Here is a 25,242-nt window from a genome sequence, read left to right on the forward strand (position 1 = left end):
GTATTCATGATTATAGTGTTGTCTATACAGTGAAAAATAATCATGATATATGCTTCAAAGTATTTAGTCCCATGATTTATCAGTGCACTGAATTTACACTGACATCATAATCGGCGATAAAGTTTACTTACACAATGATGTGTGAAATATTCTTTCCAGGGCATTAGCAAAATATACTAGTATTGGTTGTATTGGGTATACATCGGACTAGACCAATATTGACAGTGGAAAAGATATCATAAACTTACCATTATATCTTTTCTAACTCAATATCATTTAGATGATCTTAGATCAGTAGATATTGATCCTGAGATGGTTAGGTTCTGGCTTAAATATATTATATATGTATTTTGAGTTGTCGTTAAAGCTGACTAAATAGATCGACCCAATACTTATATCTTGAAAACATGGTAGTACAATTGAGTGAGAGTGCTAATCATAAATATGGAATATATGGCTTTCATAACTAATAGAAGTAAAACAATAATTTCCTTAGAGCTTGGCTAAAGGCGTTTATAATGATTGAGTCCTCATTTCAGTAATTATATTAGCTTCCCAAAATATTATTTACAAGTAGGTAAGTCTTTTAAGGATAAAATATATTAAAGGGTAAAACGGTAATCTCGTCACTATTCAATGTACACCATCTATATAGGATCATTAATTGTTTAGATTGTAACAATGGATAATTCACATCGCATCAATATTTGGTATATAGAGCATTCTATATAATTAGGAGTGCACTTCTGAATCTATAGTGGAGTTAAGAGGAATTAATAAGTTAGGTTACATAGGCCCATGGTCCCCACATTGTTAGGGATAATATCATCTTGTATACTCAACTAATTGATTTAATAAGTAAATTAGAATTCAAAAATAGACTATGTCTTATTTGAGAATTTTCACCAAGTTTGGACATTTTTGAGAAGAAAAGAGAAATAGGGATTTATTTGTTAACTAGTACACTTATTGGGTTTAATTAATAAATATATTTAAATTATATTTTATTTGATAATTAGTTATAATTACTAAAATAATTTTAGTATTTATATAATTAGAAGAGATAAGTGGTAAAATAGGAAAAGACATGGTTTTTCATTTAAATAAAATAAAGTGACATAAATCTAACTATAAAGCTCATGAGGAATTTGGCCCTAGAGTTAGATTTCAGCCCATGTCTCTATTTTGAGCCTAATCTCATCTAATCTAGCCCTAAGATACTCTTTTATAAAGAAAGTGATGAGAAGAGAGAATTAATCTAAGTTTCCATCATCAGACTACTCCCCTCTCTTCTTTCTTTGTATATTTCGAAAATCACATGTATTCTCTCTCAAAATATTTGTTCCAAAGGTATTTTGAGTATTAGCCCACTGTGATACTCAAACCTTTGTGAAAGACTGTGTCTATCGAAGAAGAAGAAGATCCAGGTTCAGATTTTGATAATGCTCTGCTACAGACATGAATTAAGGCCTAGAGATCTGAATGGAAGGAGTCATATTATTTTGCTGCCATCAATGTAAGGTTTTCTATAACTCTATATGTGTTTAATTCATTGTTTTAAGAAATTCATATTTAGGATGTTAGATTGTAGATTTATAATCAAACATGTGTGTTAGTAAATCTAGATTCTCGTAAAACAACTTCCAACACTACCAATGTTTGGTGCTCACTGCCCAACACCTTAAGGTGCACTTTAGTATTTCTCTATACATAATGGCTAGTTATCATCTTGGTCATAAGCTTTTTATTTTTGGAGGGAACTTTTTAATTAGATTTATTTTTCAAAGGGGTGACTACTTTACATCCTAAATTTCGAAATTTTAATTACTAATTAAATTAAAACTACTGCGTAAATTTACAAATAAACTGTTTCATGAGGCTTCATGAGCCCTCCCCACCCACCTACCATGCATGGTGGCCGTATGTGTATATAGTTCCCTGCATGTCCATATATAAATACAAATATTTGTTTGGCACTAAACAAGCACACGTAGAATTAGTACTTACAATACAATATACTTTTCGTAAGAACAGAAACAAAAGAAGAAATAATAATTGATACGAATACTGTATGAAGAGTGAAAATATAGAATAGAATATGATTTTCTTTTCCTCAGCTCAATGAATGCTGGGATATCAATTTCTTTATATAGAAGAGGGGCCAAGGGCCATTTACAAAACGTAAGCAAATCAGCTCAGTTACAGCTGACAAAAAATAAAGGCAAAAAAGGAATCTTTTAATACACAATGATTATATCATCATTAAAATTCTAACGGTATAATCTTTCTTGGTTTCAGCCATTCATGATGAGGTGACACTTGTCCAATCATTGGACCACAACCATAACAGAATTGATTTATACAATCATTCTTTGATGATTTGATGGAGAGTGAGTACTCTTCTGCAATGCAGAGCACAATAAACATAGGTGCATTTCACTGTTTCATTTTTCTTCTTTAACATCCCCTCTCAAACGCAGGGGCGAGTTCATGACTTTGAAGTTTTCAATAAGGAAATGAAACTGAGAACTTGTCAAGCCTTTTGTCAAACAGTCAGCCACTTGGTCTAAGGATGGTATGTATCTTACTTTCAATTCTTTTCTAAGCACTTTACCTCAAACAAAGTGTATATCAATCTCAATGTGTTTTGTTCTTGCGTGAAAAACAGGGTTAGAAGCAAGTGCACTTGCTCCCAAGTTATCACACCAGGTGACAACAATTTTAAGAGGGAAGTTGATTTCTTTTAGCTATGTATCAATCCACGAAATCTCAGCTGAGACATGAGCTAATGCACGATATTCAGACTCTGCACTTGATCTTGACACTGCATTTTTCTTTTTGGAGGACCAAGAAACAAAAGTGTTACCGAGATAAACACAGTATCATGCTACTGATTTTCGATCATCAGGGAAACATGCCTAGTCGGCATCAAAAAAACCAATGATGTCAAGTTGAGAGTCACAGCTAATGCGAAGGCCTTTGTTCATACTTCCTTTGAGGTATCTTAAGACACGCTTTGCACCACTCCAATGTACTATTGTTACAGCCTTTAGAAATTGGCTCAGCTTGTTAATAGCATAAGAGATATCTGGACAAGTATGGCAGAGATACTGTAGACCTCCAATGGCACTCCTGTAAGCTGTGACATTTTGCAATGGTTCTCCATCATTCAAGGACATTAGCTTTCCTGCTGTAGCTGGTGTAGGACATGGTTTGAGATTGATGAACTTTGTTCTTTTTAATAGATCTTCAATGTATTTGGTCTGAGTTAAGTAGAGACTTATTTCATCTCTGTATACTTCAATTCCCAAAAAGTAGTGTAACGATCTGAGATCCTTCAATGTAAACTTTTAATTGAGTTTAGCAATAAAACCATTTACTTTCTTGCTATTGTTTGTAGTTACAATTATGTTGTCCACATAGATTAGAGCCATGATGATGGTGTTAGCATTTTGGAAGAAGAAAAGTGAAGTGTCTGCTTTTGAGTTTTTGAAATTCCAGCTTAATAACGTTGACTTCAGCTTGTCAAACCAAGTTCTAGGAGCCTATTTCAGGCCGTATAGAGACTTGTTTAATTTGTAGACAAAATGTTCTTTTCCTTTCTCCTCAAACCCTTCAGGTTGTGCCATGAATACATCCTCCTCAAGTGTCCCATTTAAAAAGGCATTATTTATGTCTAATTGCCTTATGTCACAGCCTTTAGAAACAGCTATTGCAAGAATGATTCTTACTGTTGAGGCTTTAATAACTGGAGTGTAAGTCTCTCCAAAATCATTTCATGGCCTTTGATGACAGCCTTTAGCCACCAACCGTGCTTTAAGTCTTTGGAGAGAACCATATGAGTTGAACTTCTCTCTAAACACCCATTTATTTCCAATTAGATTCTGGCGAGGTGCAGGAGGAACTAGAACATATGTTTTGTTAACCATTAATGTTGGAAATTATTTTACCAGGATCTTAGATCTACTCACAAGTATGTTGATTAACACCCTAAATATGAACTTTCTAAAACGATGAAATAAACACGTATAAAGTTTAAGAAACCTTACATTGCGTGCAGCGGAATTAAATGACTCCTTCCGTTCAGATATCTAGCCCTTGATTCCTTTCTGTAGCAGAGCATTATCAATATCTGAACCTGGATCTCTTTCTCTGAATCTTTGATGCTGAAACCTCCTTCTTGCTGAAAGTCTTTCTTCACGATCTTCCTCACTATGATTGAGGTATCACTTGCTGTGTGTGGGCACTACTCATACACTAAGAATTTCGAAATCTCAATAAGGAAGAGAGAGAGAGTGGGTTCGGCCAAAGATAGGGAGAGAGAAGGCTCAGTTTTTTCTGAATGAAAAAGTAGAAAATTTAAGTGTGTAAATTTCTTGAAGCCTTCACTATCTATTTATAGCATTCCACTAGGGTTAGGTTTGAATTATTTGGCATTAAAATAATGAAAATATTAGTTTAAATTTCCTACAAAAGTGGCCGGCCCTATACTAGTGGATTTGGGCCTCACTTTTTGCAATTTTGCAGTTTTATCTTTTCTGCATCTGATTTTTTCAAAAATGCCAATTTTCAAATTCAACCAATTCAATGCCAATTCTAACTATTTAATAACTATAAATAATTATTAAATAATATTGTCATTTATCATATTTATTAATTGAACCATACAAAGTATCATAATTAACAAATATGCCCCTAAAACTCTTTCTTTACAATTTCGCCCTTACTTAGTGAAAAATTCACAAATAGACATAGTCTAATTTGAGAATTATTATTGATTAATCAAAACCAATTACATGAGTCTTACAAGAAATATTATCTCAACTAGTGCGGGGACCATGGGTCTATATAACCGAGCTTCCAATAAGTAGATCAAGAATTTAGCACTAAAATTCACTAACTTATTAATTCTTCGTTGAATCCACGCATAGAACTTAGAATTGCACTCTCAGTATAATAGAATGCTCTATATGTTCCACCATATAGACGCATCATAAGTTATCCATTGTTATAATCCTAATGTGATCAATGATCCTCTATATGAATGATCTACACTGTAAAAGGATTAGATTACCGTAACACCCTACTATGTATTTTACCCTTAAAACACTTGACCCCGTATAAATGATATTTCAGCTTATGTGAAATGAGTACTCCACCATTTATGTTCGTTTGGTCAAGCTTGAAGGAGATCATACTTTGCTTACTATTCACCAGATAGAAGCTATAGATTCCATGTTTATGCTAGCGCTCCCACTCAATTGCACTACCGTGTTCCCAAAATGTACGTATCACCCTGACCTAAAAGTAGGCTTAACTAACAAATCAAAGAACACGAATAGCCTTTCAAGATTGAGCCTAATCATAACAGGATTAAGAACATTTGATCTAGGATCAATTAGGCGATATTGACTTGAATAGATATTACGGTAAGTTTAATAAATCAAAGTCAAAGTTCAATATCGGTCCCTTCCGATGCATACTCCATGCATCCAACCTGAGCTTTACTTTAACCAATGCTCTGGAAAGAACATAGCACTTCTCCAAATGCAAGTAAACTCTGTTGTAGATTATCATATCAGTAAAACCCTATGTCTGATAAATTTAGGAAACTTTATTCACATAGTCATGTTTACTTTCCAATGTGTTGACGGCACAATAAACATGATCAAGTATGTGAAAAGGGTTTCAGATGAATTTATACATTATGTACATATAATCATGAAATAAATCATGTGAACCATGCAACATTAAATGTTATTTCTTATCTATATTAATAAGTAAATCTGATTATATTGAAATGAGTTTTATTTAGGGCATAAAACCCAACAATTAAGGCTGTAATTTCTTCATTCATTACATTGTTCCAACCTTCATGAGAAGAGCTTCAGCAACACTAGTTGGTTCTCTAGTGCTGGGGATCCAGACCACTTGGCCCATGAACACCTTAGGCTTGAAAATGCCAGCCTTGGCTCTGGTGATCATGGGATGTGTAGTAGGAGCCTGATCAGTTGAAGCAGCAAGCTGTTCAGCAGGTGCAACAACAACTTCTACAGGTGGATTTAAGTCTAGTTCAAGATCAAAAAATGTAGCAATGGGTCTGGGAGGATGATGTTTAGGTGATCCCTTCTCACTACCGGAAGTGGAGCCAACAGATGAGTGAGATGTATGAGTAGGGTCAGTGAGATTTACCTGAGAATTGTGAGATTGAGGTGTGGAGGATTCTGCTTCCTCAGTGCTTGAGGATGGACTGTCTGGTGAAGAATGATGACCTGTGATAGATGAAACAGAGGATAAAATAGACCAAGTGGAGCTTTGAATAATGACTAGTTTTTTAGGTCTATAGTTGTTGACAAAACCTGTTTGAAAAGGAAATTCAAGCTCATCAAAAACCACATCCCTTGAGATATAGACTCTATCTGTGAGACTCAAACATTTGTAACCTTTGTGTGAATCACTATAGTTAAGGTTCACACATTTGATAGAGTGAAATTGGAATTTGTGTGCTTGATAAGGTCTAAGGCAAGGAAAATAAGCAACTCCAATCTCTTAAGAAACTTGTAATTTGGAATCTTGTGATGAAGCATTTCAAATAATGTTTTGTTTTCAAGAATCGGCGTGGACAACCTATTCATGAGGTAAACAGTAGTGGCAAAGGCATCTGACCAATATTTGAGCGGCATGCTAGATTGAGCCAACAGTGTTAGTCCCACTTCAACTATATGTCTATGTTTTCTTTTCGCCCTTCCATTTTGGGAGGAGGTGTGAGGACATAAATGGTGAAAATTAATGCCATAAGTGACAACAAAATCTAATAACACTTGATACTCACCCCCTCCATCTGTCCTAAGTACCTTAATTTTTCTTTCAAATTGGTTTTCAGCCAATGACTTAAATGCAAGGAAAGCATCACATGCTTCAGATTTGTTTTACAATGGATAAATCCATGTAAATCTAGTGCAATCATCAATGAAGTGAATGTAATGTTTAAAGCCATGATTGGATGTGACTAGAAATGGACCCCATAAATTAGTATGAACAAGATCTTAAACTTTTGAGGTTATACTGTTGGAACTTTTAAAGGGAAGAGAGTGAGATTTTCCATATTGACATGCATCACAAAAATGATCAACTTCGTTTTTGGAAATTTTAATATTGAAAGTACTTAAAACTTGATGTAAAACTCTAGAGGATGGATGATCTAATCTCCTATGCCAAACATCTTTTGTGGAAATAACAAACTTATTAGTTTTGGACTGATTTACATGAGACCTGGTTTTAACAGCAAGACCAGTAAAGAGACTACAATTTGAGACAGTAGACTTAGGTAGTGAAGGATTGAGATAGGCTGACTTGTTTTAAGGAATTCAAAGTTGATATAGTCCATCCTTAATCATCCCTTGAAGTAGAACCCTCCTTGTTACCTTGTCCTTCACAAGACAAAAATTGGAGTGAAATTTAATTATCACATTATTGTCAGTGGTAAGTTTAGATACACTAAGGAGATTTTTAGCAATAGTAGGAACAAGTAACATTTCATTTAGCTTTAAACATTGTCCTGTTTTAGTGTATAATTTTCCATTTCCAAAGTGAGAAATGATAAGTTTATCACCATTTCCTACTGTCACTTTCCTCTTACCACCACTCTTGCTTCTGAGGTATCACAGATGGGTCAGCTGTGATATGGTTGCTATCACCACTTGTTGGGAATATTATATCAGGATCTAGATTTACTAACAAGTATGTTGAATTAACATCCTAAATATGAATTCTCTAAAATAATGAAAAAAAAAACACATAAGGGTTTAAGAAAACCTTACATTGATTGCAGCGGAATATAATGACTCCTTCCGTTCAAGATCTCTAGCCCTTGATTCCTTTCTATAGCAGAGCATAATCAAGATCTGAACCTAGATCTCTTTCTCTCCTTCGAGTTTGGTTACCACTGTCTTACTCACTATGATTGAGTACTTGACTTGTTATGTGTGGGCATGGCACTCTTTCACTATTGGTTCGAATATAGAAAAATAATGAAGGAGGTTTGAAATCACTAAGGAAGGAACTCTCTCATCTAGGTTGGTTGAATAGTCAAGTTGACATTAGTTGGATGAGTGTGAGCATCATGTTCCTTTTATAGTGTTTCAACTAGGGCTTAGGACTGAATTATATGGATTAAAAACGAATAAAAAGGTGGGCAAAAATCGCTTCTAGGCCATACACAATAATGGACTATTCTCTAGTTACAATTTTGTCACTTTATTTCAACCACTTATTCTTCTTTCAATAATACCATATTTTCTAATTCAATCCTATAAATGCTAAAACTATTTATTTAACAATTATAATTAATTACGAAATAAAATTATCATTTATGTAATTTATTAATTAGAATATACAAAGTCTCTTAATTAACAAATTGACCCAAAAACCTCTTTTTTCACAATTAAGCCCTTGGTTAGTAAAAGTTCTTAAGTAAGACATAGTCTAATTTTAGAATTATAATTGATTAATTAAAATCAATTAATTGAGTCTGGAAGCAGTATTATCTCAACTAGTGAGGGGACCATGGGCCTATATAACTGAGCTTTCAATAAGTAGATCCAAAACTCACCAAGTAAATTCACTAACTTATTAATTCTGCATTGCGCCAATATAGATTGAATAGCACTCTCAATTATATAGAACGCTCTATATGTACCACGATATAGGTACGTTATGATTATCCATTGTTATAATCCTAATAGTCAAAGATCATCTATAGATGATCTACACTGAATAGGGACAAATTTACCGTTCTACCCTTCAATGTATTTTATCCGTAAAACACTTATCTACCTATAAATGATATTTCAGTAAACTAATATAATTACTGAAATGAAATCTCAATCATTTATCTCTATCAAGCCAAGCTCAAAATAAATCATAGTTTCACTTCTAAATACCTATAGAAGCTATAGATTCCATATCTATGATCAGCACTCCCACTCAATTGAACTATCATGTTCCTAAGATGTAAATATCAGCCAGAACCAAAAGTTAGCTTCCATGAATAACATGAAGAACATAAATAATACAACTAAGCTGAACCTAACCATATCAAGATTAAGATCCGTAGACCTAAGATCTGTTGGAAATTATTTTCTCAGGATCTTAGATCTACTCATAAGTATGTTGATTAACACCCTAAATATGAACTTTCTAAAACGATGAAATAAATACATATAAAGTTTAGGAAACCTTACATTGGGTGCAGCAAAATTAAATGACTCCATCCATTCAGATCTCTAACCCTTGTATCCTTTTTGTAGCAGAGTATTATCAAGATCTGAACCTAGATCTCTTTCTCTGATTCTTTGGTGCAGAAACTCATTCTTGCTGAAAGTCTTTCTCACGATCTTCCTCACTATGATTGAGGTATCACTTGCTGTGTGTGGGCACTACTCTAATCACTAAGTGTTTCGAAATCTTAAGGAAGAAGAGAGAGAGGGAGTGGTCGGCCAAAGGTAGAGAGAGAGAGGCTCAGTTTTTTCTGAATGAAAAGTGTGTTATTTTCTAAAGCCTTCACTACCTATTTATAGCATTCCACTAGGGTTAGGTTTGAATTATTTGGCATTAAAATAATGAAAATATCAGAGGATAAATCCTATAAAAGTGGCCGGCCATGGCTGATTGGATTTGGGCCTCACTTTTTGCTATTTTGCAGTTTTATCACTTTTGCATCTGATTTTCTCAAAAATGCCAATTTTCTAATTCAACCATTTAAATGCCAATTCTAAATATTTAATAACTATAAATAATTATTAAATAATATTGTCATTTATCATATTTATTAATTGAACCATACAAAGTATCATAATTAACAAATATGCCCCTAAAAACTCTTTCTTTACAATTTCGCCCTTACTTAGTGAAAAATTCACAAATAGACATAGTCTAACTTGAGAATTATAATTGATTAATCAAAACCAATTACATGAGTCTTACAAGCAATATTATCTCAACTAGTGGGGGGACCATGGGTCTATATAACCGAGCTTCCAATAAGTAGATCAAGAATTTATTACTTAAATTCACTAACTTATTAATTCTTTGTTGAATCCATGCATAGAACTTAGAATTGCACTCTCAGTAAATAGAATGCTCTATATGTTCCACCATATAGACACATCATTAGTTATCCATTGTTATAATCCTAATTTGATCAATGATCCTCTATATGAATGATCTACACTGTAAAGGGATTAGATTACCGTTACACCCTACTATGTATTTTATCCTTAAAACACTTGACCCTGTATAAATGATATATTAGCTTATGTGAAATGAGTACTCCACCATTTATTTTTGTTTGGTCAAGCTCGAAGGAGATCATCCTTTGCTTACTATTCGCCAGATAGAAGCTATAGATTCCATGTTTATGTTAGCGCTCCCACTGAATTGCACTACCGTGTTCCCAAAATGTACGTATCACCCTGACCTAAAAGTAGGCTTAACTAACAAATCAAAGAACTCGAATAGCCTTTCAAGATTGAGCCTAATCATAACAGGATTAAGATCATTTGATCTAGGATCAACTAGGCGATATTGACTTGAATAGATTTTACGGTAAGTTTAATAAATCTAAGTCAAAGTTCAATATCGGTCCCTTCCGATGCATACTCCATGCATCCAACCTGAGCTTTACTTTAACCAATGTTCTGGAAAGAACATAGCATCTCTCTAAATGCAAGTAAACTCTTGTTGTAGATTATCATATCAGTAAAACCCTGTGTCTGATAAATCTAGGAAACTTTATTCACATAGTCATGTTTACTTTCCAAAGTGTTGTCAACACAATAAACTGGATCAAGTATGTGAAAAGGGTTTCAGATGTATTTATAAATCAAATAGAAAAGCAATTGATAAAGTGAACCAAAACATACACAAATGAATGAAAAATATTTCTGTTTCTTTATTGATGTTAAATAAAATAGATTACATTGAAATGGAGTTTTATTTAGGGCATAAAACCCAACAAACTCCCACTTGCACTAATATAAAACTAATCAGTACATATCAATTAATCCTAAATTCTGACGGTGCTTTTCAAATGCTGTCACGGCAAAGACTTTGGTTAATGGATCAGCTAGGTTGTCCTCTGTGTCAACTTTCTCAACTAGTACATCCCCTCTTGCCACGTATTCTCTGATAATGTGATACTTCCTCTCAATGTGTTTGCTTCTCTTGTGGCTTCGAGGTTCTTTACTGTTAGCTATCACTCAATTATTATCACAAAGTAGGACAAGAGACTTTGCCATTTCAGGGACGACACCGATGCTGGTGAAGAAATTTCTTAGCCAGACAAGTTCTTTAGCAGCTTCGGCTGCAGCTATGTATTTAGCTTCCATAGTCGAGTCCGATATCGCGATTTGTTTTGCACTTCTCCAAACCACTGCTCCACCCCCAAGAGTAAACACCATCCCTGATGTAGATTTCCTGTCTTCAAGACTTGCCTGGAAATCTGAATCAGTGTAGCCTATGGGATTTAAAGCACCACCCTTGTAGACTAACACAAGATTCCTTGTACTCTTTAAGTATTTTAGAATATACTTAACTGCATTCCAATGTTCCTGTCCTGGATTAGACTGATACCTGCTCACGATTCCCACTACATAGTAGATGTCAGGTCTAGTGCATAACATTGCATACATTAGACTTCCAACTGTAGAAGCATAGGGAATTTTTGCCTTGTCCTCTATCTCTTGAGGATCAGTCGGAGACTGTTCCTTAGATAGACGAATACCATGTCTAGAAGGCATGTTTGCCCCATTGGTGTTGTTCATGGAAAATCTCTCTAAAACTTTGTCAATGTAGGTTGTTTGAGAGAGAGCAAGAGATCTGTTCTTTCGGTTTCTGATAATCTGAATACCAAGAACATAGGCTGCTTCACCCAAATCTTTCATATCGAATTGAGTGTTGAGCCATTCCTTGATGTGAGTCATTTTCTTGACATTGTTTCCAATAATCAAAATGTGATCAACATAAAGGACCAAGAATATTACTACTTGGTCTTCCTTGAGTTGGTAAACACAAGGTTCATCTTCATTCTGAAGAAAGCCGTAGGTCTTGATGATTTCATCAAACCTTTTGTTCCATGAGCGAGAAGCTTGCTTAAGTCCATAGATAGACCTATTTAGTTTGCAAACTTTCTTTTCCTGCCCAGGAAGAACATAACATTCTGGTTACTCCATATAGATGGTTTCTTCATGTACCCCATTAAGGAAGGCAGTCTTGACATCCATTTGCCAGATTTCATAATCGAAAGCAGCAGCTATGGAGAGAACAATTCGGATGGATTTGAGCATGGCAACAGGACTAAAAGTTTCCGCATAGTCCACGCCTTCTCTTTGGGTATAACCCTTGGCTACAAGTCTAGCTTTAAAAGTAGCGACTTCGCCTCCAGCTCCTCTTTTCTTCTTGTAAACCCACTTGCATCCTATCGGATGATAGTCGTCAGGTGCGTCTACATATTCCCAGACTTTGTTCTTTTTCATGGAATCCATTTCTGAATCCATGCCGGCCAACCATCGTTTCCGTTGCGGACTAGCCATTTCCTGTTTATAGGTTAATGGATCGTCTTCAATACCGTCACCAACGACCATATTGATTTCACCATCCAAGCCATAACGAGCTGGTTTTGTTGAAACCCTCCCACTACGACGAGGTGCAGTGATCTTCTGAACAGAAACTTTAGTAGTAGATTTCTCAGTTGGTTCGACTGAGGGAGTGGGATTGTCTTCTTCACGAGTGGAAGAGGACGGAACATTGGAAGGACTTATATCTGAAAGCAATTCCTCTAGAACAACTTTACTTTTCGGTTTGTTGTCTTTAATATAGTTCTCTTCAAGGAAAGTAGCATTTGTAGAAACAAACACTTTATTATCCTTGTGACTATAAAATAGTCCACCCCTAGTCTCTTTAGAATTTCCGACAAACATGCATACTTCGGTACGTGATTCAAGTTTGCCTTCTTTCTTTCTTAAGACATGAGTAGGGCACCCCCAAATTCTGTAATGGCGTAAACTAGGTATACGACCATTCCAAAGTTCGACGGGTGTCTTAGGGACTGCTTTAGATGGAACAACATTTAAAATGTCATTTGCCATCTGAATAGCATATCCCCAGAAGGACGTAGACAGAGTTGAATAACTCAGCATAGACCTAACCATTTCCAAAAGAGTGCGATTTCTTCTTTCTGCAACTCCATTTTGTTGTGGAGTGCTTGGGGCAGTGTATTGGGATTCAATTCCAAGTTCAATTAAATGATCTTTGAACTGCATATCCATATATTCTCCACCCCTATCAGTTCGCAACATCTTTAATGATTTACCTAATTGGTTTTGAGCCAAAGCATGAAACTCCTGAAACTTTTCAAACGTTTCAGATTTCTTTTGCATTAGGTAAAGAAAACTATATCTAGAGAAATCGTCAATGAAAGTGACAAAATACTCATAACCACCTCGGGCTTTTACATTCAAAGTTTCGCAGACATCGGAATGCACTAACCCTAGGGGTATTTTGGCATGCTTTCCCTTTGCAGAGAAAGAACGTTTAGTCATTTTTCCTTCAAGGCAGGACTCGCATACTGGCAGTTCACCTAAGACGACATTTTTCAATGGACCGCCTTTGGTTAGCCTATTGAGTCTATCAAAGCCTATATGACCTAAACGTAAATGCCATAGATAAGTTTGATCATCATTATCAATCTCTTTTCTTTTGAGGTTTCTAGGTTTAGCTACATTAAAAAGTTCACTGTTTAGTGAGATTTGTGTATTAGGTCTTAAAACATAAAGCCCTTGTTCCATGGTAGCAACACATATTTGAAATCCATTACGAGAAATTGAACAATTTTACTCGAAAAATTCAATATATAAGATTGTGTTTGCAAACATGAGACACTAATCAAGTTTCTACTAAAGTTTGGAATAAATAAAACATTTTCTAAAATTAAAAATCTTTGTTGAAACTTGATGCGGGCTTTTCCTCTAGCTTTGACCGACACTAACTCGCCATTGCCAACTTTAAGCTTTAATTCTCCTGGAAGCAGATTTTCCCAAGTTTCAAGCAACTGCAGTGAAGAACATACATGGTTAGTAGACCCAGAATCAACAATCCAGATGGATTTGTCGTTCTCTAAAACACATGATTCAAAGACAAAAGCATTACCTTCGTTTGAATTGTTTAGAAGCCTGGGACATCGTTCTTCTTTATGTCCCTTTTCATTACAATTCGAACATAGAAGATTATGTCTAATAATTGTACTTGAAGAAGTAGCTTTGCTAGAGCCTTCATGCTTAGTCCTTTTCCTCTGATTATGAATTGCAAACCCAGGGGGACCCATTGCAATCAGATTCCGTTCATGGGCTCGTAATTCTTCTTCGAGCTTGTCCATGTCGGAAGAGTTGAAATTGTTGATCATGTAAGAAATAACAAATTCATTATACTCCGAAGGAAGACTATTAAGAATGAGTTGGACCCATTGTTCTCTTGATAAATCAATTCCCAGTAGATTTGCCTTTTGGAACTTCAGATTCATCATCAACAGGTGTGAGTTTATGCAACTACCAGGATGCATTTTCACACTATAGAGTTCTTTTGCTAAGATATTAACTAGGAGAGGATCGGGTGAGGGTTTTTCATAATGACACTACAACACATCAATAAAACAGAAGTAAGGTTTTGGTTCATAAATTCATACACAGTTCAGAAAATAACAAATAATCACATATGTTATAAAAAATACTAAATCTAACATAGTTTATTTTCCAAGGTCTTTCAACAAACTGATACAGTGTCCCGTTTAGGCAAGAGTCAAAGCATCATCCATTGAATAGAGTTGTCAACTCATCTAAAATGATAATCATTCTAGCAACCTTTTATTCGATCAAGATTGGAATTCAGCGTTGTCCCGTTTAGGCGAGAGTCAAGGCAATCCTATCTTATGAGCTTCCACCATTGTTTCATAATTTGCAAGTCAAATATGGTCGCCACCATTAGGGTGATCCATACCATATAAAACACTTACAAACTACTTATCTTTCAAGATTAAACGGTGCGAAATTGCTAATGAACGTTCTTCCATTAGGGAGGATTACTCACTAAAACAAACGCGATGTAAAACCAACAATGGAGATTGAATGTCTCTTGATTAAAAGCTCATTATTTTAAAAAAAAATATGTATTTTGTATAATCATTTATTCGATATAATGAAAAATTACAAATTAAAGTTGGTTTAAATAAAAAATCAACTTTAATTAATTTTCAATTATTATTTTAATTCGAAAAATAAATTCAAATAAATATCGAACAAGTTCCATATTATAATAATGAAAAATTACAAATTAAAGTTGGTTTAAATAAAAAATCAACTTTAATTAAATTTCAATTATTATTTAAATTCGAAAAATAAATTCGAATATAATGGAACAAATTTGAAAATATCTTGTTTAAGTTTTTTTAGAAGAATCTAAAAAATCAACTTAAATATCTTTCAAATTAGATTTAATTAAATTAAAATTAAGTTATAACCACTTAATTTGAAAATATTCCATTTTAAGTTAATACTCGAAAAGATATTAACTTAAAAAATATCTAAAGAATCTTAATAACCAATGCCTAAAATTTCTCAACTTAATTTTGAAATTTTAAATCCAAAAGATATTCAGATTTAAGTTGGTTAGTTATAGATAACTAAATATCAACTTAAATAGGAATATTTAATGAAAAATTTAAATTAAGCTTCAGAAAGAATCTAGATGGTTATAATTCTATATTTAATTAAATACAAGAAAATACATATAGTTTAGCTTAGAATATAAAATTCTTTAAAATATGGTTTTCTTAAATTAATTTCAAAATAAATAAAATTAATTATGTTGCTAATCAATTTTATTAGGTTAAACTAATTTAATTAACCTAGTACAGTTATTCAAATCAGGCAAATGAGCCTTCACAATTGGGGTGGTTCATGTGAGGGGGTGCTGGGTTCAGTATGTTGTACCCACTACTATGGCTCCCAACTCTCACACAAGGCCCAAAAGAGAGGAATTTAACCTTAACATGAACAACTGTTATTAATTGAATAGGCCCAAAAACTAAATGGGCCTAAATAAAATCTATCAAGAACTATGATATTTTATTTAGCAACAACAACCTATATGCATCTATAATGAAATTAAACACATAGGCTCACACAATTTGGATGGATCCTATCATGTTGCTAGGTCATACACAGATGAAAGAAGATTGTAAATATACCTGTTACAAATTATTTACTTGACCAAGGGAGCCATGAGTTAAAATCAGATCATTGGATCTGTCAACAAGTTAACCATGGCTATTTGCAATCAAGCAATAATAGGTTTTAAGAGCTAACAAACAAGCTAAAACATATACTCTTGCAACAAGGTTAGCTGGATAGTTGGATGTAGGATTTATTTAATTTTAAATAAATGATTTCGAAAAAAATTAATAAATTAATTAAATAAAAAATTTATTTTAGAAAATTAAAAAAAAATTTAAAAAAATTTCGAAATAAAAAAAAAATTAAACCTACAATTTTGAAAAATTAGATTTCAACCAACCTAAATATCATTTCAAAATTTGCCAACTACTTTTAAATATTTAATGTTATTTTATAAATAAAATTAAATAAAAAATTAAAAAAGAATAATAAATATCTTTTTCAAATTTTAAATGTAATTTAAATAAATAAAATAACAAAATTTAAAAGTTAGCAAAATATCTTACATCTATTTAAAATTACATGATTATAGTTATCTTATTTTAAATTTAAATAAGGTAAAATTATTTAAAAAAAAAATTAATTTAAAAAATTTAATATCTGACCTTAAATTTAAAAATAAGATAAGATATAATCAAATTTAAAAATAAGATAGATTATTAAGAAAAAAGATAGATATTTACTATTTTTTTTTAAATTCAAATTACACTAATATCATGAATTAAATTTAAAAAATATTAATTAAATTAATTATGATAATTAGAATTGAATTAAGAATAGTAAATGTATAAATACAGAACTACACAAAAAATCGGAAGTTAAATCCATGAAAAAGCATGAAAAATCGAAGAAAAACGAAAAAATTGCGAGCTGTACGGACAATATGCCAAGCATACTGCCCGCGCAAGCATCAGAGGGTGCATGGGCGAGGGATGCCGGCGTAGGAGGCTGCATGCAGCCTATTCCGCGCGCGGACCCCAGGATTTCAGAAAAAAACTTTGTCTGCGTGCGTGCTGTCCGAGGGACAAGCCTCGTGCGCGCGCGCGTGTAGTTGCACGACTCCGATATTTTTTCGAAACTTCAAAAAATCATAACTAATTCAAATTAAATTGAAATTGAGTTCTGTAAAAAAATAAATTGCTTAATTTTTTCCATACTATCCAATAAAAATAATTCCATAAATAGATATTCAATTATTTTTCACGAAAATTCACAAACATCAATCAATCATCATATAACACTCAATACAACATGATACCATCCAAAACATCAAACAATCGTTTTAAAGTCCAAATTTCTTGCAAGCAAATCAATTACCATGGCTACGAGGCCAGTTGTTGGAAATTATTTTACCAGGATCTTAGATCTACTCACAAGTATGTTGATTAACACCCTAAATATGAACTTTCTAAAACGATGAAATAAACACATATAAAGTTTAGGAAACCTTACATTGGGTGCAGCGGAATTAAATGACTCCTTCCGTTCAGATCTCTAACCCTTGTATCCTTTCTGTAGCAGAGTATTATCAAGATTTGAACCTGGATCTCTTTCTCTGATTGTTTGGTGCAGAAACTCATTCTTGCTGAAAGTCTTTCTTCACGATCTTCCTCACTATGATTCAGGTATCACTTGCTGTGTGTGGGCACTACTCTAATCACTAAGTGTTTCGAAATCTTAAGGAAGAAGAGAGAGAGGGAGTGGTCGGCCAAAGGTAGAGAGAGAGGCTCAGTTTTTTCTGAATGAAAAGTGTGTTATTTTCTGAAGCCTTCACGACCTATTTATAGCATTCCACTAGGGTTAGGTTTGAATTATTTGGCATTAAAATAATAAAAATATCAGAGGATAAATCCTATAAAAGTGGCAGGCCATGGCTGATTGGATTTGGGCCTCACTTTTTGCAATTTTGCAGTTTTATCACTTTTGCATCTGATTTTCTCAAAAACGCCAATTTTCTAATTCAACCATTTAAATGCCAATTCTAACTATTTAATAACTATAAATAATTATTAAATAATATTGTCATTTATCATATTTATTAATTGAACCATACAAAGTATCATAATTAACAAATATGCCCCTAAAAACTCTTTCTTTACAATTTCGCCCTTACTTAGTGAAAAATTCACAAATAGACATAGTCTAACTTGAGAATTATAATTGATTAATCAAAACCAATTACATGAGTCTTACAAGCAATATTATCTCAACTAGTGGGAGGACCATAGGTCTATATAACCGAGCTTCCAATAAGTAGATCAAGAATTTATTACTTAAATTCACTAACTTATTAATTCTTCGTTGAATCCACGCATAGAACTTAGAATTGCACTCTCAGTATATGGAATGCTCTATATGTTCCACCATATAGACACATCATTAGTTATCCATTGTTATAATCCTAATTTGATCAATGATCCTCTATATGAATGATCTACACTGTGAAGGGATTAGATTACTGTTACACCCTACTATGTATTTTATCCTTAAAACACTTGACCCCGTATAAATGATATTTCAGCTTATGTGAAATGAGTACTCCACCATTTATTTTTGTTTGTTCAAGCTCGAAGGAGATCATCCTTTGCTTACTACTCGCCAGATAGAAGCTATAGATTCCATGTTCATGTTAGCGCTCCCACTCAATTGCACTACCGTGCTCTCAAAATGTACGTATCACCCTGACCTAAAAGTAGGCTTAACTAACAAATCAAAGAACACGAATAGCCTGCTGAGAGTGAGCCTAATCATAACAAGATTAAGATCATTTGATCTAGGATCAACTAGGCGATATTGACTTGAATAGATTTTACGGTAAGTTTAATAAATCTAAGTCAAAGTTCAATATCGGTCCCTTCCGATGCATTCTCCATGCATCCAACCTGAGCTATACTTTAACTAATATTCTGGAAAGAACATAGCATCTCTCCAAATGCAAGTAAACTCTTGATGTAGATTATCATATCAGTAAAACCCTGTGTCTGATAAATCTAGAAAACTTTATTCACGTAGTCATGTTTACTTTCCAAAGTGTTGACAACACAATAAACAGGATCAAGTATGTGAAAAGGGTTTCAGATGGATTTATAAATCAAATAGACAAGAAATTGATAAAGTGAACCAAAACATACACAAATGAATGAAAAATACTTCTGTTTCTTTATTGATGTTGAATAAAATAGATTACATTGAAATGGAGTTTTATTTAGGGCATAAAACCCAACAAGATCAACCATTGATATAACAGTAAGTTTATGATATCTTAATAAAGATCAATATCGGCCCCTTCCAATGTATACTCCATACATCCGATACTGGTAAACTTTGCCAATGCCCTGTAAAGGAAATAACACTTATCCAAGGTGTAAGTATACCTTATCGCTGATTATCATGCCAGTCTAAATCCAGTGAACTGACAAATCATGGGAATTAAACTTTTGAACATATAATCATGATTATATTCTACTGTGTTGACGACACTATAATCATGAACAAATATATACATATTTATATATGTTCTGGACTTAAAAAAATTTATACATTAAATATAATCATGAAATAAATCATGTGAACCATGCAACATAGAATGGTTTCTTATCTTTTATTAATTAGTAAATCTGATTATATTGAAATGAGTTTTATTTAGAGCACAAACCTAACAAACTCCCACTTGCACTAATGTAAAACAAAAAGTACATTTCAAATAATCTCAACATCTTGATATCCAGATCAAGTGTAGTATGTAGTATTCTCTCTGTTATAGGATCTGACAAGTTGTATTCAATACAATCTTTCCTCCACCATTACATTTCCTTAATCACAAAATCCTTGATATTGTGAAATTCCTCTCTATATGTCTACTCCTTTAGGGATATTGGATTCTTTACTTTTTGGCAACTACATTTGTGTTGGTTAGGAAGCAACACTAGTAGTTAATAAATTATTGGTACAATGCCAGAAACTGCATAAAACTTTCCGTAAACTGAATAAGTATCTTTCCTGCAACTTTAATATTCAGTCTCACTAGTAGAGTTAAAGATTTCAGATCGGTTTTTACACTTCTCCAAAATCACTACTCCACCCAGAGTAATCACCATCTCATCAGTAGACTTTCTAGCATCAATGCAAGTCTAAAACCTGATTTGGTGTAGTCTAAGAGTATTAAAAAACCACCCTTATTATTGACTAACATATAGTTCCTCTTCTTGATCTTAAGAATTATTTGATTGTCTTCCAATGTTCCTTCCCTGGATTAATCTGATACCAACTCATTACTCCCACTCAACAACAGGTGTCTGGTCTAATGCATAAAAAGCATATCTAAGACTTCTCACTATTGATCATAAGGAATTCTTTCTTTGACTTTTATCTTTTCTTGAATAGTTGATGCTTTTCCTTAGATAAATAAAATCTATGTCTAGAAGTCGAAAAGCTTCCTATAGATTTAGCCATTAGAAAAATACTTTAGCATCTTACTAAAGTAAGTTGCTTGCACTAGAGTAAGTAAATTACCAGGCATACCACAAGCCATAGGTTTACATAATCTCAAACCTACAATACTAGGAACATGAAGTTTTGTTAAGTCCATTGAATAGACTTATTTTTAAAATTTCTTATCTCGTCCTTGTAATAGAAAACTTTTTGGTTACTCCATATGAATGATTTCAACCATAGTTCTCTTGGCTTTACTTCTTAGTTCCTTATTCTGACAATCTATTTCTTGTTTAAACAAACAATGGATTTTCATCACAAGTATCTTCCAAGTCATAACAGGGTGAGTTCCATGAAACCCTCTCACTACGATAAGGTACTGTGACTTTCTGTCTAAGAACATAAGTGGTATTGTCCTCATCGGTTGTATCAAGACAACAGAGACAATGCGACAATCTTATGTAGAATAAGATGATAGAACAATTTGGAATCAGGATAAAAAATCTCCTCTACTTTGCTACTTTATTTTCAGACTTAGTCATTTTCTTAGAAAAAATAGTATTTGTTGAAACAAACACTTTTCTATCTTAATGACCATAGGATGGTCCTCCCCTAATCACTTGGAATAGCTATCAAACATGCAAACCTTAGTTAACAGTTCTGGCTTTTCTTAAGATCACGATCAGGACATCCATAAATCCAGTAATGGTTTACACTAAGTACACAACCATTCTATCATTCTGAAATTTTCTTATCACTAGGATATATCCCTAGAAGGACTTAGGCAATTGCTAGTAACTAATCATAAACCTTATACTATCATCAATATGCAAACTGAATTTCTAGGGAGGTAAGTTCGAAGACAATTCAAAGTTCAACTTAATGATCTTTGAACTGCATATCCAAATATTTCTCCACCCCTATCAGTTCGCAAGATCTTTAACCACTTACCTTAATGTTTTTCCAACTTTGCTAGAAATTCATGAAATTTCTCAAACATTTCAAATTTCATTGCATAAGGTAAAATCTAGAGTGATTGTCTTAAGAATATAGCGAAAACTCATATCCACCCCTAAATGTACATCCATATTTTCGAATATAGATGATCTTACTTTCAAGTGAATGTAGGCATATTTTCTCTTTGCAGAGAATGATCTTGTCAAAAATACTATAAACAAGATGCAAATGCCATAGATACTAAAATATGGTTATGGTCTTTTGATGACTTAGGTCTAGTTACAGTAAAGAGTTCTTAGAATAGTCCAAGTGGATCCTGGTCACAGAATACTAAAACTCATATTCCATATATAAACATACAGTTAGAATCCATTGATAGAAAATGGATATTAAAACTTGTGAAAGTCATACTATATTGTCCAATGTATTCTAGGAAACTGAAATTTAAAATTTCTATTTGGAATCTAAAATTTAAAGTCAAAGACTTTAATTTATACGAAATATACATGAGTAATTATTCTAGCTTGGACCACCACTACTAATCTAAATTTAAGTTTAAGTTGCTTAAAGTAAACATGTAATATCCCAATAAGCCTAATAGTTAATAATTAGGGTTTATAATTATATTATGGGTTAATCAGGTAATAAGTGGGATTATGATCCTACAAATCTAGTTGAACATAAATTTTAAATTTGTTATAAGTGGATAAATAAGTATAATTTATAAATTATGGAGATTTATATGGCATATGTGAATGTAATATGAGTTATTGGTGTAATAAAAATATTTTCAGTTTTGGCGACCTTGGAGACTCAATCAGGGGTCAGAAATGTCATAACAGGCTTAATTGATAGAATTAGTGGGAATATTGTGATAAGTTGATAATGTAAATATTAAGATAATTAAGAGTATATGAGATTTTAGGTAGCGCCCTAGAAGTAGAAGTTTCTTAGTAGCTAAGAAATGATAAGATAATTATTAATAATTAAGTTTTTATTAATATTATTATTATATTATATTATTATTATTATTATTATTATTATTATTATTATTATTATTATTATAATAATTTTGTTTTAAAATTTGAAAAGTAATCGTTGAATGAAGTATATATATATTATATATAAGTTATAACATAAGTCTGAAACAGAAAAAAAAAAAAGAACGAAACCCTCGTTCCTTCTCCTTCAATAAAACCTTCTCCCCTTATACTCATTTCTTTGATTTTCAATCCAAAACTTAGTGATTTAAGCTCCGGTAGTAGCAGGATAGTGAATTCTCAGAGCGGGAAAGCTTAAGGTAAGGTTTAATTTCGTTTTAAGTTTAATAACAATTGGTTTCGTATAGGGGTTTTGTGAATTAGAATAGTTATGAAGGTTCTGACCTTATAGGATTGTTCTCGGGTAGTCATGGGACTAGTTCCGATATTTTCTTGCTGAATTTAAAGTAATTTTGGGTTAGAAATCGAGTTTTGAACTTTTAAAAGCTTAGTCCGAGCGTTAATGGCATTTTCTGTTTAAAGGGTCAATTTTAATTTCTGTTACATAAGAATGGTAGTATTCATGGTATATATGTGCCCTGTGAAGTTTGGAGTGATTTGGATAAGTTTTGGTAGTGTTCGGTGAGTGCGAAAATTGAGATTTTCGTATTTCATAGTTTTTAGAAATTCATAGGAGATCAGAAATCGTATTTTTATTATAACTTTTCACTCGAGTGTCCGTTTTGGACGTTCTATATACCATTTCGAAGCTTGCGACGAGCTCTATGATATGGTATATGTTCTAGAGCCAAAATATAAGTTTTATTTTAGTGTATTTACACCACGAAATTTAGTAGAAAATCCTAGATTGTCTTACGTGAGTGTTAAGTAGTGTTTTGGGATAAATACTTATTGATTTATTATTGTTATGACATAGGGCCCGAGATTATCGATCGTTCTCCAAGTAGGTCGGCCAACATACCTGATTCGGAACTTGAGGTAAGAAAAGTATAATGTACCACATGGCATGACATGTTCTGAAATTACCGATTGTCTGATTAGGCAATGATAATGTAATGATACTATGGGTACAATATATGGTCTCACCTGATTAGGTGATGCAATATATCTGGCGACGTACGAGGCAAAGGTACGGGCGTCAGTGGCATATGATGAGTACCGAGCGTAGGTACGAGATTGTAAAGCCCGCTTAGTTAATTTGGAAATTAGCAGTTGTTTATGTTTAATTATGGAATTATTTATAGCTATTTAAATAATTTATTACTGTTATTTATGTTATTCAGTAGCTTGCATATTTTGCATTTCCGGTGTCCGGTATTTTGGAACTCGGCGTTTGGCTCAGTAGAAATCACAACTTAGCATGTTAGTAGTTTGGGGGACGGGTGTTAGACATTGGGAATGTCGGGAATGGCCGGGAATTTAGAATTTCCCAAAAATACCCCTTTAGTATGATTTATGTGGTTTTAAGGTGGAGGGGCAAAATGGTCTTTTTGCCCCATTAGTATTTTGTCTTTTGTGATTTTATGAAATGGAAAATAAATAATTATTTAAGTGTTTATTTGGCTGAAATGAATAGTGTATGTGTTATATGTTATTTTCTCTTTTTATCAAAAAAATCATTAAGTAAAGAAAAGAAAGAAAAATTTCAAAGAAAAGCCTTCAAAACCTCTCTTTTTCCTTCTCATTTTCGGCTGGGTTTTGGGATTCAAAGGCTGGGTTTTTCAAGCTTGATTCAACCTATATTTGTGAATTATTGTTTGTGGTATGTAATCTCTAACTTTTTCTCTTTAATTGTTGGAAAAAAATGATGAAAATGATGATGCATGCATGATTAATTGAGGTTGTTGCTGCTGTATTTTGTTGATGTTTTCTGTGGTTTAAAGCATGATTTTTAGTAGGTAATTAAGCTCTTGTGAAGTATGATTCCTAGGTTGAGCATGCTAGAGGTTTATTATGCAAAAGTTTGATTTTTCAACATGAATTATTGTGAATCTGTTCTGTGATGTTGCTGTTGTTTTTAATTGTTTTTCAGAGGCTTAGATAAGCTTGATTAAGTTGAATTAAGCTAGTGAAATGCATGTTTAGGTGTTTTTGCTCAAGTTTGAGTTTAGAACTCAAGCTTGAGCTCCAATGGCATTTTTCATGTTTGAGGTTTCTGGGTGGTTTTGATGCCTTGGATATGTTCTAGGGATAGTTTAGAACAGGTCTGGAAAGTTTGGGACCAATTGGGGTTGAATTGGTCGAGTTATGAAAAATTTGGTTTGCTGCCTGCGAGGAACCGGAATTCCGGTTGTGCATCCGGAATTCCGGATGAGGGTTCAGTAATTCCCAGAACCGAATTCGGTTGGGCAACCGGTCTGTAGGTTGGGGAATTTTCGTAACCCTAGTTTTCCTCGTTTTTATGTTTTTAGGGGTATTGCCATGCTTTTTATCGATAGGGAAACTTTTAGTTCCAAGTTTTAGTCCCCGGAAGTGATTTAGCGTGTCACTTATAGCGTTGTGATTTTTATGGTTTAGGAGCCGATGTAATCCGCTCGGCTTCGGTTCCGGTCGGGTTGGCCGCACACCTG

Source organism: Cannabis sativa, chromosome 2, assembly GCF_029168945.1.
Source record: "Cannabis sativa cultivar Pink pepper isolate KNU-18-1 chromosome 2, ASM2916894v1, whole genome shotgun sequence".
Classification (NCBI taxonomy): Eukaryota; Viridiplantae; Streptophyta; class Magnoliopsida; order Rosales; family Cannabaceae; genus Cannabis; species Cannabis sativa.